We start from the raw sequence: 11,871 nt of genomic DNA on the forward strand, positions 1-11,871 counted from the left end.
TTGTAATGTAAACCGTTTTAATGCTGAAATACATTAATATCTTATATTTTTATGGCCTACAGTATTTGCTGTCATAGCAGACCATTGAATCCATATATTCAAAATATATTATTATAACATAATATTAGCGAGCCATTAAATAAAATTAAATAGGAAATATAATGCAGTTGGAATTTTTATTATCGCCCATTATCGTCTAGAATTTACTGTAACCGCGCCGTTTTTATTTTTCGATTGTGTAGTAAAATCCATTAAACAGATATATTTGAAATTGCAATCTTTTCAAATGATAATACGGCATGTTATTTCTAAACTATGACTATTGCAAAAATTTAGCGGTCTAAAAATTATTTATACAGTTTATATAACACTATTATATAAGAAAGTTTTAACAGATAGTTTCTTTGTACAATTGTCGCAGATGATGTGTGAAAAAATATAACGCAATTTTATTTGTAAGAGTACGTTTTCATCCTTCAATAGTACGTGCAATCCGATTTAAAATATACTGAAATTTTTATTAAATATCAATTTTAATAGAGTTTTACAAGAACATGCAAGATATTAATTAGTTTCATTTATAGTTAATTTCTTTGATAAGATAGCAAGATTAAATTTACGGGTAACTTGTCTCAGAAAGCAATATCAACAAAGCAAATAAAAAACGCGAGACTTAAAAAAAACTTGTTATAAAGGTCTAATTTTTATTATACAGCTTCGATCCTTATATTACATCATTGTCAAATATAAATCATATATGTATCATATCAAATCTATACAAAACACATTAGAGAAGCTGAAAAGCACAATGTGTACTAATGATGCAAATAGTAATTTCATATCATCATTTGAATATTTTCTAAAGCATTTATCATAATATATAGTCTTTTAAGAATTTAACGGTTAAGCTTTCACTTTTCTTACAATGAAATGCATTTGTACCCAAACGCAAATGTAATGGTTTAATTACCTTTTTCTTTTTATTATTCAGCGCATTTATATAAATATATATATATATATATATATATATATATATATACATATATATATACACAATGATATTTGTTATATATATTTATATATAGATACTGCATAATTGCTGCTGCACCAAGTGATATAAGATTATCTAATGTATATTAAATGTATATATTTAAATATAGATAATTGTTATAGAGGATAAGATGCAGTCAAGCATTTTTTCTGTCAAATGAAAAAACAGATAGTTGTTTGAAATCATCAATGAAAATTTCTGAACTTTACCAAAGTTTATACTAGTAATACTGAGAGGGGCAGACAGGTTACGGTTATTTCAGTCGTCAAAACAGGTATACCATATTGATTTTGAGATAGGGTCCAAAGAAGAAAGATAAAGTATGTTTGTTCGAACAAGTTTTCGTTATTGCATTGAGTTAGCGCCCTATATCAACATGATCTGTATTGCTTTTAAAGAGTCAAATTTAAGTTTTTTGTTTGATTTTTTTAATAATGACTGTTACTTGTATACAATAGAACACTTTGATTGGTGTTTTGCTGTGAATTGAAAATTAGTAGTTAACTACCCGAAATTAATCTTTTTTTTCGTCGAATATTTATATGTTGATACAAGTATTTCTTGTTCTGTTTGGATAAAATTTAAGCTAAAAAAATCTAACTTATGAAGATATAAAACAAAAGAAAAAGAGACAAGAAAATTCAATACAAGAAAACAAAAGATTTCATAAACTTTGTTTAAATGATTATGTTATTATTTCTGGCAATAAGTGCTTATAAACCATTTAGGTATTTATATATACTATATATACTTTTAACCGTCCTGGAGGTATGGACGGTTGTGACATTTGCCCTTTTCTTGTTTGATTTTGTAGGATCATACTTAAGAACAGTATTTCAATATTTCCATATAGACAAATATTCAAATTTTCATTTAATTTATTTTCTTCTAGCTAATGGTAAATTAACAAAATAATTGCTGATCAAAAAAAGCTTTTAGACTCAAACTTCTTTAAATTTGTTAATTCATAAATCAAAATGAATAAATCATATATTTCATCTAAAACACAAACACTCACTGCTTAATTATGTTACTTTGTCTGTTACTAATGTGTCATTATAAATGCAGTAATATTTATAGTACATATTGCATATTTCTCGATATCTATTTATAAACGTGCATCATCCAGCCCTGCAAAAAAAGTCTCATTCAATGAACAGCTGTATATATACAGGCTAAAAGAGTTAATACAAAATGATTACATGAAGAAGTAATTCGCAAGTGTTCTTAATTACATTTGCGCAGTAGCCGCACGAGATGGCTTATTTTATCTAACATAAGTTTCTGTTCTGCGTTCTGAGTAGCGTGAAAATAAATGGACGATGAAAATCTAAAAGAATACACAAGCAAATTGTAAGAGAATAGAACTAATAAAATTTAGAATAGTGAATTGTACCGCAGAAAAATATATTTAGACATTTTTAGGATTATTTCACTATTAAGTTGTGGGCATTGAACATATGTACAATAAGTGCATATGTACTTTATTCATTGAACTCTGGCTTACAAAGCATATACACAAACACACACACACACATATGTATATATATATATATATATATATATATATTCTAGTCCATTTTCAGTAGTTATGCTGCCTATACTACATGACAACACATGACATTTAAAAAACAAACAAATATCAAACTATATTCAGTAAAATTCTCAGTTAACTGCTGATTATAGAAATATTTTGTACTATTTTTTCCAAAATTTGACATCTGTCTTTTTTTGTCCCATACACTAGGTAGGAAGCGACAACCAGAGAGTACTCGGATTAAATTTAATTTTAATTTCTCTTGTAAAATTGCTTTCTTTAACTTGTTTTACTTTTTTATTAAGTACTCCTACTTTTAACCTACCCACATGTAAGCTTTTATATAGGTTATATAAAAAATACGATGAATCTAACTTAAAAACATATTACATCATACAAAACAATCATAGTCAGGTATCATAAATTAAATGCAAAAGCTCATACACTAAAAGTATATCTATACAATAAAATGTTATGTTCAATTTATTATTAGATTATGTAACCAAAGTATTATGCTTAAAGTGTACGTATATTCTTTTATATTATATACTAGTATTCAAATTTTACATTAAGATTTTTTAGTTAAAAAATTATTAGCGTAATATTATAAAATTACTGTACATAACCGATTGGCGTATATATAAATAACTAAATAAATAAATAAATAACCAAAAAAATACCAAAGAAAAAAACCCCAAGTGTGATTATTGATATATTTTCGTTCACCTCCTTATAGCAAAGTCGTAAGAAATAAGGTGATGGCAGGTTACACATTCTTTGCCTTCTACTTTATAATAGTAACATTAAACAAAATCTATACTATGTTTTTTGAGATAATAAGAATCGATTTTTTCACGAGCGGACCTTCAAGCTCTGCCTATATTCCATAATTCATGCATATATTATTATGAGCGCGTGATATCCTTTGGCTAAAATCCATTTAGTTCTAGCAATCCCTTAATTCTGGTATTTGTTATCAAAAATCCCACACCTGTAGTTTTATGTACGAATAAACTTCATCCTTGCTTTTATTTCGCGTTGTTTTCATATGCAAATATTCACTTCAGAATTCGTACAGTGTACACACCATCACGTGAGTGCGCGATCATGTAAAACAAAATCGTGAGCTATACATCGGCCGCGTATTTTCTTGGTAGCCGTTTGCGAGGGCTCGTCAAAGCTCCGAATTTTTCACCATTCGCCGAAGAATTCGTCCAGGAGATCCGATCGTGTGAAACTGAACGCCGAACTCATCGCGATTTGAATCCGTAATAAGATCCGCCGAAGAAACGACCTCGTGGACGGCGATCGTAACACGATGGCCAAAAAGAAAAGAGTTGGAGGAATAGACTGATGGCTTTTGGGATTTGTGTATGCAATAATGAGAATCAAATTTCTTTCAGAAGATGTTGGATTTATCTTTATTTCAATAGTCATTACGACAATAGGTATTTTCGACAAAAGGTTGCACAACCCCTAATGCCTAATTCAACCCCCACTTGCCTGTAATCCAGGGGTCAAGCGATATAAGGTCTGAGTCACAAATTATATATAAAATCTTAACCAATTCTGTAACTATTGTGCTGGCTTTTTTGAACGACATTCCATTATAGTTGGTAACCCAAATTATTGTTCTGTATCTTAGTAAATATTTTATTATATTATAATTAAAATTTTTGAAATATTGATGAGTTTATTGGTTTCCAATGCTACTTAACGATAAGGACTATTTTCACTTAGCAACATATTGCCACCTTCTAATTTCTGATTTCTGATCCCATAGCTCTTACAAATAATCCACCAAAGAGCCATGCTGGTACCTTAAGAATATTTTTATTTCAACATTTTTATACAGTTGCTTTGAAAATATAAAAATCTCTAACATTCTCAGGTACAGTTCAAATTCCATTATATTGATAAAAAAAATCCTGATATTTTTCTAATATCAAGGAATGAAAAGCTCAGTAATAGAAATGAAACCAATCCTGGTTTCTGACTGGTAGACTCTTCTAATAAGTATATAAATTACTAAATTGAATATATTTTTATGGTAAAAATTACTAGTAACCATTAAATATCCGTACGGTGTGATCTGATTCAACTGATCAACTTTTCATAGATGTTATTATTAGTGACAATATATTATTTCTATGGTTTTGTTTGGAATTGTATCATTATAAGGCAAACTAGCCCAGAGAATTTTTTTATCTAAGAACTATTCAATTTATCAGATAATATCTATTTTACTTATTCCGATGGTCTGGACTCTTTCTCTAATAGGTGATCTATAAAAAAAAAGTAATCCACTACGAAACGATACCCTGGCAACTTGTAAACAAACAATCCAACTTGAAGGACTTTAACCTCGCGTTGTCGCGTGCTCGAATGTTTTCTTTGCATCGCTAAAAGACCAGATGTTTCTTTCCTAAATATACATACTTACATGTACTTACTTATTTCAGTACACAAATTTGCATTTTTAAACATATGAAAATACACACAAGAAATGTTTGCCGTTTCAGTAAACCAATAAGGTTTTTGCACCTAATGTATAAATAATGATTCTGTATTGTTGTCTTATTTCTTATAATAATTAAAATGAATTTATGCCAGCAGTAAAAGATTTATGTGGATTAAAACTCAAATGAAGTTCAATGATTTGCCTTAACATATCATTTCATTTTGGTCATTTTCCAAGGCTATAGATTTAAGTTCACATAATATGCATGATAATTAAATTTTGGCAAACAAATCTACTGCATAATCTTAAAAAGAAATCTTATGGATCGATTCTGCGGCACAACAGACCAATGGTATCGCCAGGTGCTGTACATTCAGACGTTTTACACATAAACTTCAACGTCACTTGTATGTTATGAAGCTGGGTCAGAAAAACCATGTTATCTAAGATCGTTTTTATTGATATTTATGCGGTTTCTAAGTTAGGTTTTCTTTCTGATAACCTGAGAAAAACGCCTTATTGAACTTCAACCACATGGCTTTTTGTTAGAACGATTTTGTATGGAAAGTTCTTCATAATGATGGTTTATGAATAGGTTTTTTAGTAATGTGATCTTCATTATTAATATATAAAATTTATTTGTTTGCTAGCATGCCTTTCTTTTGCCTCAAACTACTTGTCACTCTGAATATTTCCAAATTTAAAGTAGATCACAATTTTTATATCAATGACGCATTTCCTGCATATGTGAATCACTTGTAAACCACAAATCAAAGTAAATTTTTCTTTTACTCTAATCTCTTATTTAAAAATGCTGTTACTTTTTGTGCAGCAGTTTAAAAGTAGTGCAAATAATTTTTATGAGTCATATTTATCTATTTCAATGACCTATTAGCAGACCATCAAAATCAGAAAACGAATTGAGTTCTAATTTATACTGAATACAGTGCCTGTATATTTGTTACATAAAATATTATTAGATATATTGTATCAATATTAATAAAATGTTGTGAGGCTAAATATATGGGTGCAACTCTGATCTTAATTTGAGTCGATATAGAAGTCGACATTTGTCACATATGAGTCATACAAAGTCTGCAGATATAATTGTAAGCTGAATATAATGAATGACTACAATTCAATGAAACACTTGCATATTATTGTCTTTCCATTAGCAATTGAATGTCTGTTTTAGTATAATGCTCTATATTGTCCACTTTATGTTCTCATTAGTCATTATTAGCGGTTAATTTGGTTTGGTTAAATAGAATATGTTTACTCCGAAATAGTTGATTTTCATATTCTATTTGGACATTAATGATCATGCACATATATATTGATATATAAATTAAACTATAAACTGTACTGACAAATTGCTGAGCCTGCATATGAATTATATATCCCACTGTAGTAATAAATTTATTTATACATGATCAATTGTCCATAGAGTTATCAGAAATTGAAAGTACTTCAAACTGGCAGTGATAAAATGACTTTGTTACACAATGTAGATTCCAAAATGATAAAAGAAAACTTATATGAACCTATTTTGCATACTACATGACTTATTAAGTAGATAAGCATTAAGAACATCAAAAATAAAGAAGTCTAATAGCTTAATTGAGTTTGATATAAAAACAATATTTTTTTATATCAAACTCATGATAACCAAAAGCATTTCTCAGGATATAAGATTACCTTTATAAGAACTTTCATCAACATTTTTGTAGTTTCAAAACTGGATGTTCAATATATTTTATATACAATATTATTTCATTCTAATGAAGTATTTAAAAACACAAACAAATTTAAATTATTTTAATTGTTCTCACATGTACACCAACATAAGCCTTGACTCTTAAGTAACTGGTGTGTGTTTGATATAGTTCTCTAGGTTCATGCATAAAATAATTATTTTATCGATTTTCATTTTGTTTGCGGGTTCACGATGCGCGAATAAACATGCAAGTGCCTTATATTATGGCTCAATTTTTATATAATTGTAAAATCATTTGTATTTTGTATTGCTTTAATATACAATTTACTGTTCAGAAGATCGTCAGTAAAAGAAAATATATATTTATCTATAACATTTTTCAAACATCTTCATTTCTTCTTATTAGAACAATATTTATAAATTATTCATTTCTTCTTATTAGAACAATATTTATAAATCAGAATTTTTCAAGTGTTTTATAGAATATTTCTGATTCTTCAAATTTGCTCAGCGTTTAGTTTATATTATTTTGCCAAAATAAATTTATTATATAACTATATGATTAATTATGAATACTAAAAAATATTTTGAACATAAATTAGATTAAAAACATTGTCATGCTTCATCAAAGAACTAAAAATCCATCAGTTACTATTGAAATTCAATTTGAATTGATGACATTATATAATAAAAAAATAAGGTATAACTTTAACTCTACATAATCAGTTTATGAAAGGCTTTCAATTTTAATGTTGTTAGGATAACTTCACTTTTAATAAAACATAAAATATTTAAATAATCACATACACGAATCGTAAAACTCTAATGTCAACACTTGCAATTTATGAGCATGTGGTAGATTTAACTATTTTTTTTTTAATTTTTCAACCGCGATCAAAATTGCATATTCTAGGACTTGTGTTTGCTATCGTACATTCTAACCTGGAATTTTTTTTAGATGGCAACCCAGCGGTCAACCAATCTTCTTTATTATGCGTGGACTATTTAGATATGTTCATCTAATATTGTTGGATATTTGTTGCAGCAATACCCAGAAAAAGCAATTTCATTTGTCATATTTCAGATGTACAACCTCAAGTAGAATTCTTATATCATACTGCTTGATATCGTGTCAGTCGAGTTTGTGATCGAAGTCGGAACTAGTTTGTTTTAGCCAGTTTCTTAACTTTCCGCAGGGTAAGTTATTGTAATCGTCCAAAAATCGAAAATGAAAATTTTTGCATATTTTCATGTTTCAGATGTTTTGAACATTTTGAGACGCCGTTGGTATGTAGGAATACAATTTTTCGTTCACGTTTTCGGGCGCACCGATCAACCGATTTGAATGGTTCAAAAAATTCGAATCCTAATGATAAGGACTTCCAATTTGAATTTAATTTTGTTCTTCGAATATTTCATTATGGTACGGGAAGTTCCAGCAATTTGCATCAAGGCACGATGCCATATACCACTTTTAAATTTTTTATTCCTTTTAAATAGCATTTTAAATTATTGATACATCAAAAATGAATCTGACAAGAATCGTTTGATCTTCTGTATTTAATATGGGATCACTAGTTCTATCATCAGAGTTGAAAGGGTTAATATCGTCCAAATCACTCCCCCACCAGTGATGTAGTCACGAAGATCTTGTGTATGATCGTGAGTACTTATTTGTACTTAACTATTACACCAGAAAGACGCTCTCATAGTTTCAATGCTGTTTATAAAGATCAAAACTATCGAAAATAGTACAGAATACTTAGGCAATTTGCTCAAGATTTAATTAAAAAAGTAATTATATATTTGAAGAATTTAACAACTATTTAACTACTATATTTCAATTACCACTAGTAATATTTAAATGTGTGTATCTATTACCGACCAGATTTAATTCTCTCTAGTATGATACGGTACATGTAAGCCAGCAGGAAAGATGTATGTGCGTTCACGGCAGTCTCTATAAATACGTGTCTAGGTTAAACGGGCCTTGAACTTTTCCCTTCTGTATGCAAATCCCGCTTTCATCTCATTCTATATCATCTCATATGGGATTGCAATTTGTCTCTGTTATTCAAAAACAAAGTTTGAGGTATACGCTGTCTCACCATCCAGGAATGGTGTCGAGTTATACCTGATACACATCACTCATTCATGGGAAATAGTGGAGACCGGGGGAATTGATTTTGTTGAATATAAAATGCGTACTACCATTCATTCAGTATTTTTTATGGTTAATTTGTTGTAGGGCTTGATTATAATTACTGCCAATAATTTACTTATTTGGTAATAGTATATTTTTTTCAAATTTTCAAATGATTAAAATTCCACATTTACACATTGTAGGGAAGACTGGCTATGGTTGTGCCAGGGTACGGTAGTGTCAGTTGGTATAACAGCTAAACTATACTTATTCTGACATCGGGTCCAAAAAAGAAAGATGAAGTATGTTTGTTCGAACAAGTTTCCATTATTGCATTGCGCTATATTTACATAATCTGTAGACCGCATTGCTTTTGAAAAGTAAAAAAAAAATCTTTGTTCAATTTCTTTTAATAATAACTGTTACTTATCTCCTATAAATTTTCTTACGATTTATATCAACAATCTCCGTTCTCTCCTATATCTATCATGTACAACTCATTTATCTTTCAAAGAATTATGCCTTTCGATTTTTACATGGAATCGTGTAGGAAATTTAAGGTGACAAATTGGCCGATGATAGCATAATATAATTTATTGGAAGTCATTTGAGCTTTGATCGGATATTGAGGGTGATTGAGATATTTTTCTCAATTTTTATGGCTTGCTTATATCGATCTTTTGGAAACATACACCTGAATACTAAACATAAGGTATTGACATCTCTCTTGGCATTATTTAAATGCATGATTTGTTTTAATTAAAATTGGTGGGCCTTATACTGATTATTTCCATTGTAAATATTTTTGTGTCATATTTGAAAAAAATATAGTTTCAAATACAGTATTTCTAATGTCAAAATATCGTAATTAACTTTATGGTTTCCAATGTTCCCACATATCATTTTGGATCATGGTCAGGGTATATTAACCATTTAAGTTTCCACATGTAGAGTGTATTAAACGTATGAATTTGTACAATATTATATGTGAAATATACAACAAAATTATAATTAGCACTGCCATATATCAACAATCTTGTTAGGATTTTATTTTTAGAAAACATGACTTGTGAAAATCTCATGTGAAACTTAATTAACCCGAACACAATTTCAAACATAAACTGAATTTCGAGCAAAATTGTCATTTATATATTTTATGACAATAAATCATTTTTGAACAAAAATTGTTTTTCTTTGAGATAGCAAAAATAATTTTCAATAATAATTTAACTTTTTTCTGAATGCTTGTACGATTCTGAATGCTTATATGATTGTGGTATACTCGTACATGTATGTATTTTCTTTATGCATGACTTAGTTTGGTTTGTAATACATTACATATATAATACATACAACCGAAATAAAAAAAAAATTTAAAATTGAATAATTGTGACCCTGGCTTTAACCTTGGCGCGGATAAAAGTTTAGTGAAAAATCATTTTCCGCGAAAAACATAATTATCAGAATTATATAAATGAAGTAATGGAATACCAGCATTTTTGATAAATCAATAGGTTACGAAGTCATTAATTTTTAAATTTTATTATCATCAGATGTCAATACACCCGTCAGAATTATTTTATATGTATTCAACAATTGACACGTTTAGTATTATTTCCTTAACAAACTTTATGTATTTAGCCTTGTAATTCTTAACATCAGATGAATTATAAATTTATTCTATAATGTGTCATGCATAGTTTTATATGATGACATTATTGTAATTTTTATCAATACATAATATTTGCATTAATAAACTGAATATTTTCTTTGATAAAATGTAGTTAATATATCGAATTATATTAACTACATTAAAAATTATATAAATTTAAGGATAGTTTTTTAAACATATACTTAATTATGAAAACAATTTTATACGCCTTTCCTTGTTTCAAATCCCACTTCAATCAAAATCGAAAGATGATTTAAATACCAATTCCTCTAAAGTAGAGTCATTAAAGTCTGAGCTGTTAATAATTCATTACAAATCACAAATATGTAAATGCAATTATTGTAATCTTTGTGATTTGATTAAAACAAAAATTGATGTTAAAAGAATAATCGTATTCATGCCTTCAGTTGGAAGTTCCTGGAACTGAAAAACTAATTTTTTTGATTAAATCTAATAAGGAAAACTAGTGCGTAGATTACCTGGGATTTTGATGAAACTTGGCAAAATAGTAAATTTTTGGCCCAAACTGACCAAATGGGTATACCGACGAAAGTCCGGTGTCAGGTAGTAAATGCGTTAACTACGATGAACCAAAGACTGGACGTACCTTATAAGTAGTAACTGAAGACCAGTGATTATGGTGCTGCATTAAAATCTATATTTTTTTAATCCTCAAAAAATGCTTTTTCTCTGTCTTTATCTATCACGTCGGAGGTCACCAATATGGAAGTAGTTATGAATATGAAAGTATAAACTCTACTTGTATAAAAATATATAAAATTTATTGACTATAAAAATTAATGATAGATAAAATGACAAGTCCAATTGTTTTTTCTCCAAGTCTAGCCTGCTTGATTTTTCTACAATTATAAAAATTAATTGAAGTTAGCATTTTAGCAGTATACATATCTTGGTGGAACGCTTTCTTGTATTAGTAAGTAGCAAAGCTTATAGATTTTACTGTTTGACTATTTTCAACTCGAATGGTGTTATAAAAACAATTGAACCTTGAAGGGTCATATATACAAAGTCGCTGAACATAAATAATGCTTACAAATATCAAAATATTTTTAAAAATTCAATTTTATTACCACAAAAAATTTAAAGGCTATTATAATCTTTTCTGACATCGCATCATTAATAAACATAACATAATATTGAAAATATCACGAAAAGGACGTGATAAGAAATAACAAGAGAACTTCTCGTCGAGATTAATTTTATTAACTTCCGCAATTAATAATTCAATGCTCATACTGCGCGGCCTAAGACCTAAACTTCGTGACCCGA

The sequence above is a fragment of the Ctenocephalides felis genome, unplaced genomic scaffold (genome assembly GCF_003426905.1).
Source record: "Ctenocephalides felis isolate EL2017-DRISC unplaced genomic scaffold, ASM342690v1 CF-g0.4_SCAFFOLD_01492, whole genome shotgun sequence".
Lineage (NCBI taxonomy): Eukaryota > Metazoa > Arthropoda > Insecta > Siphonaptera > Pulicidae > Ctenocephalides > Ctenocephalides felis.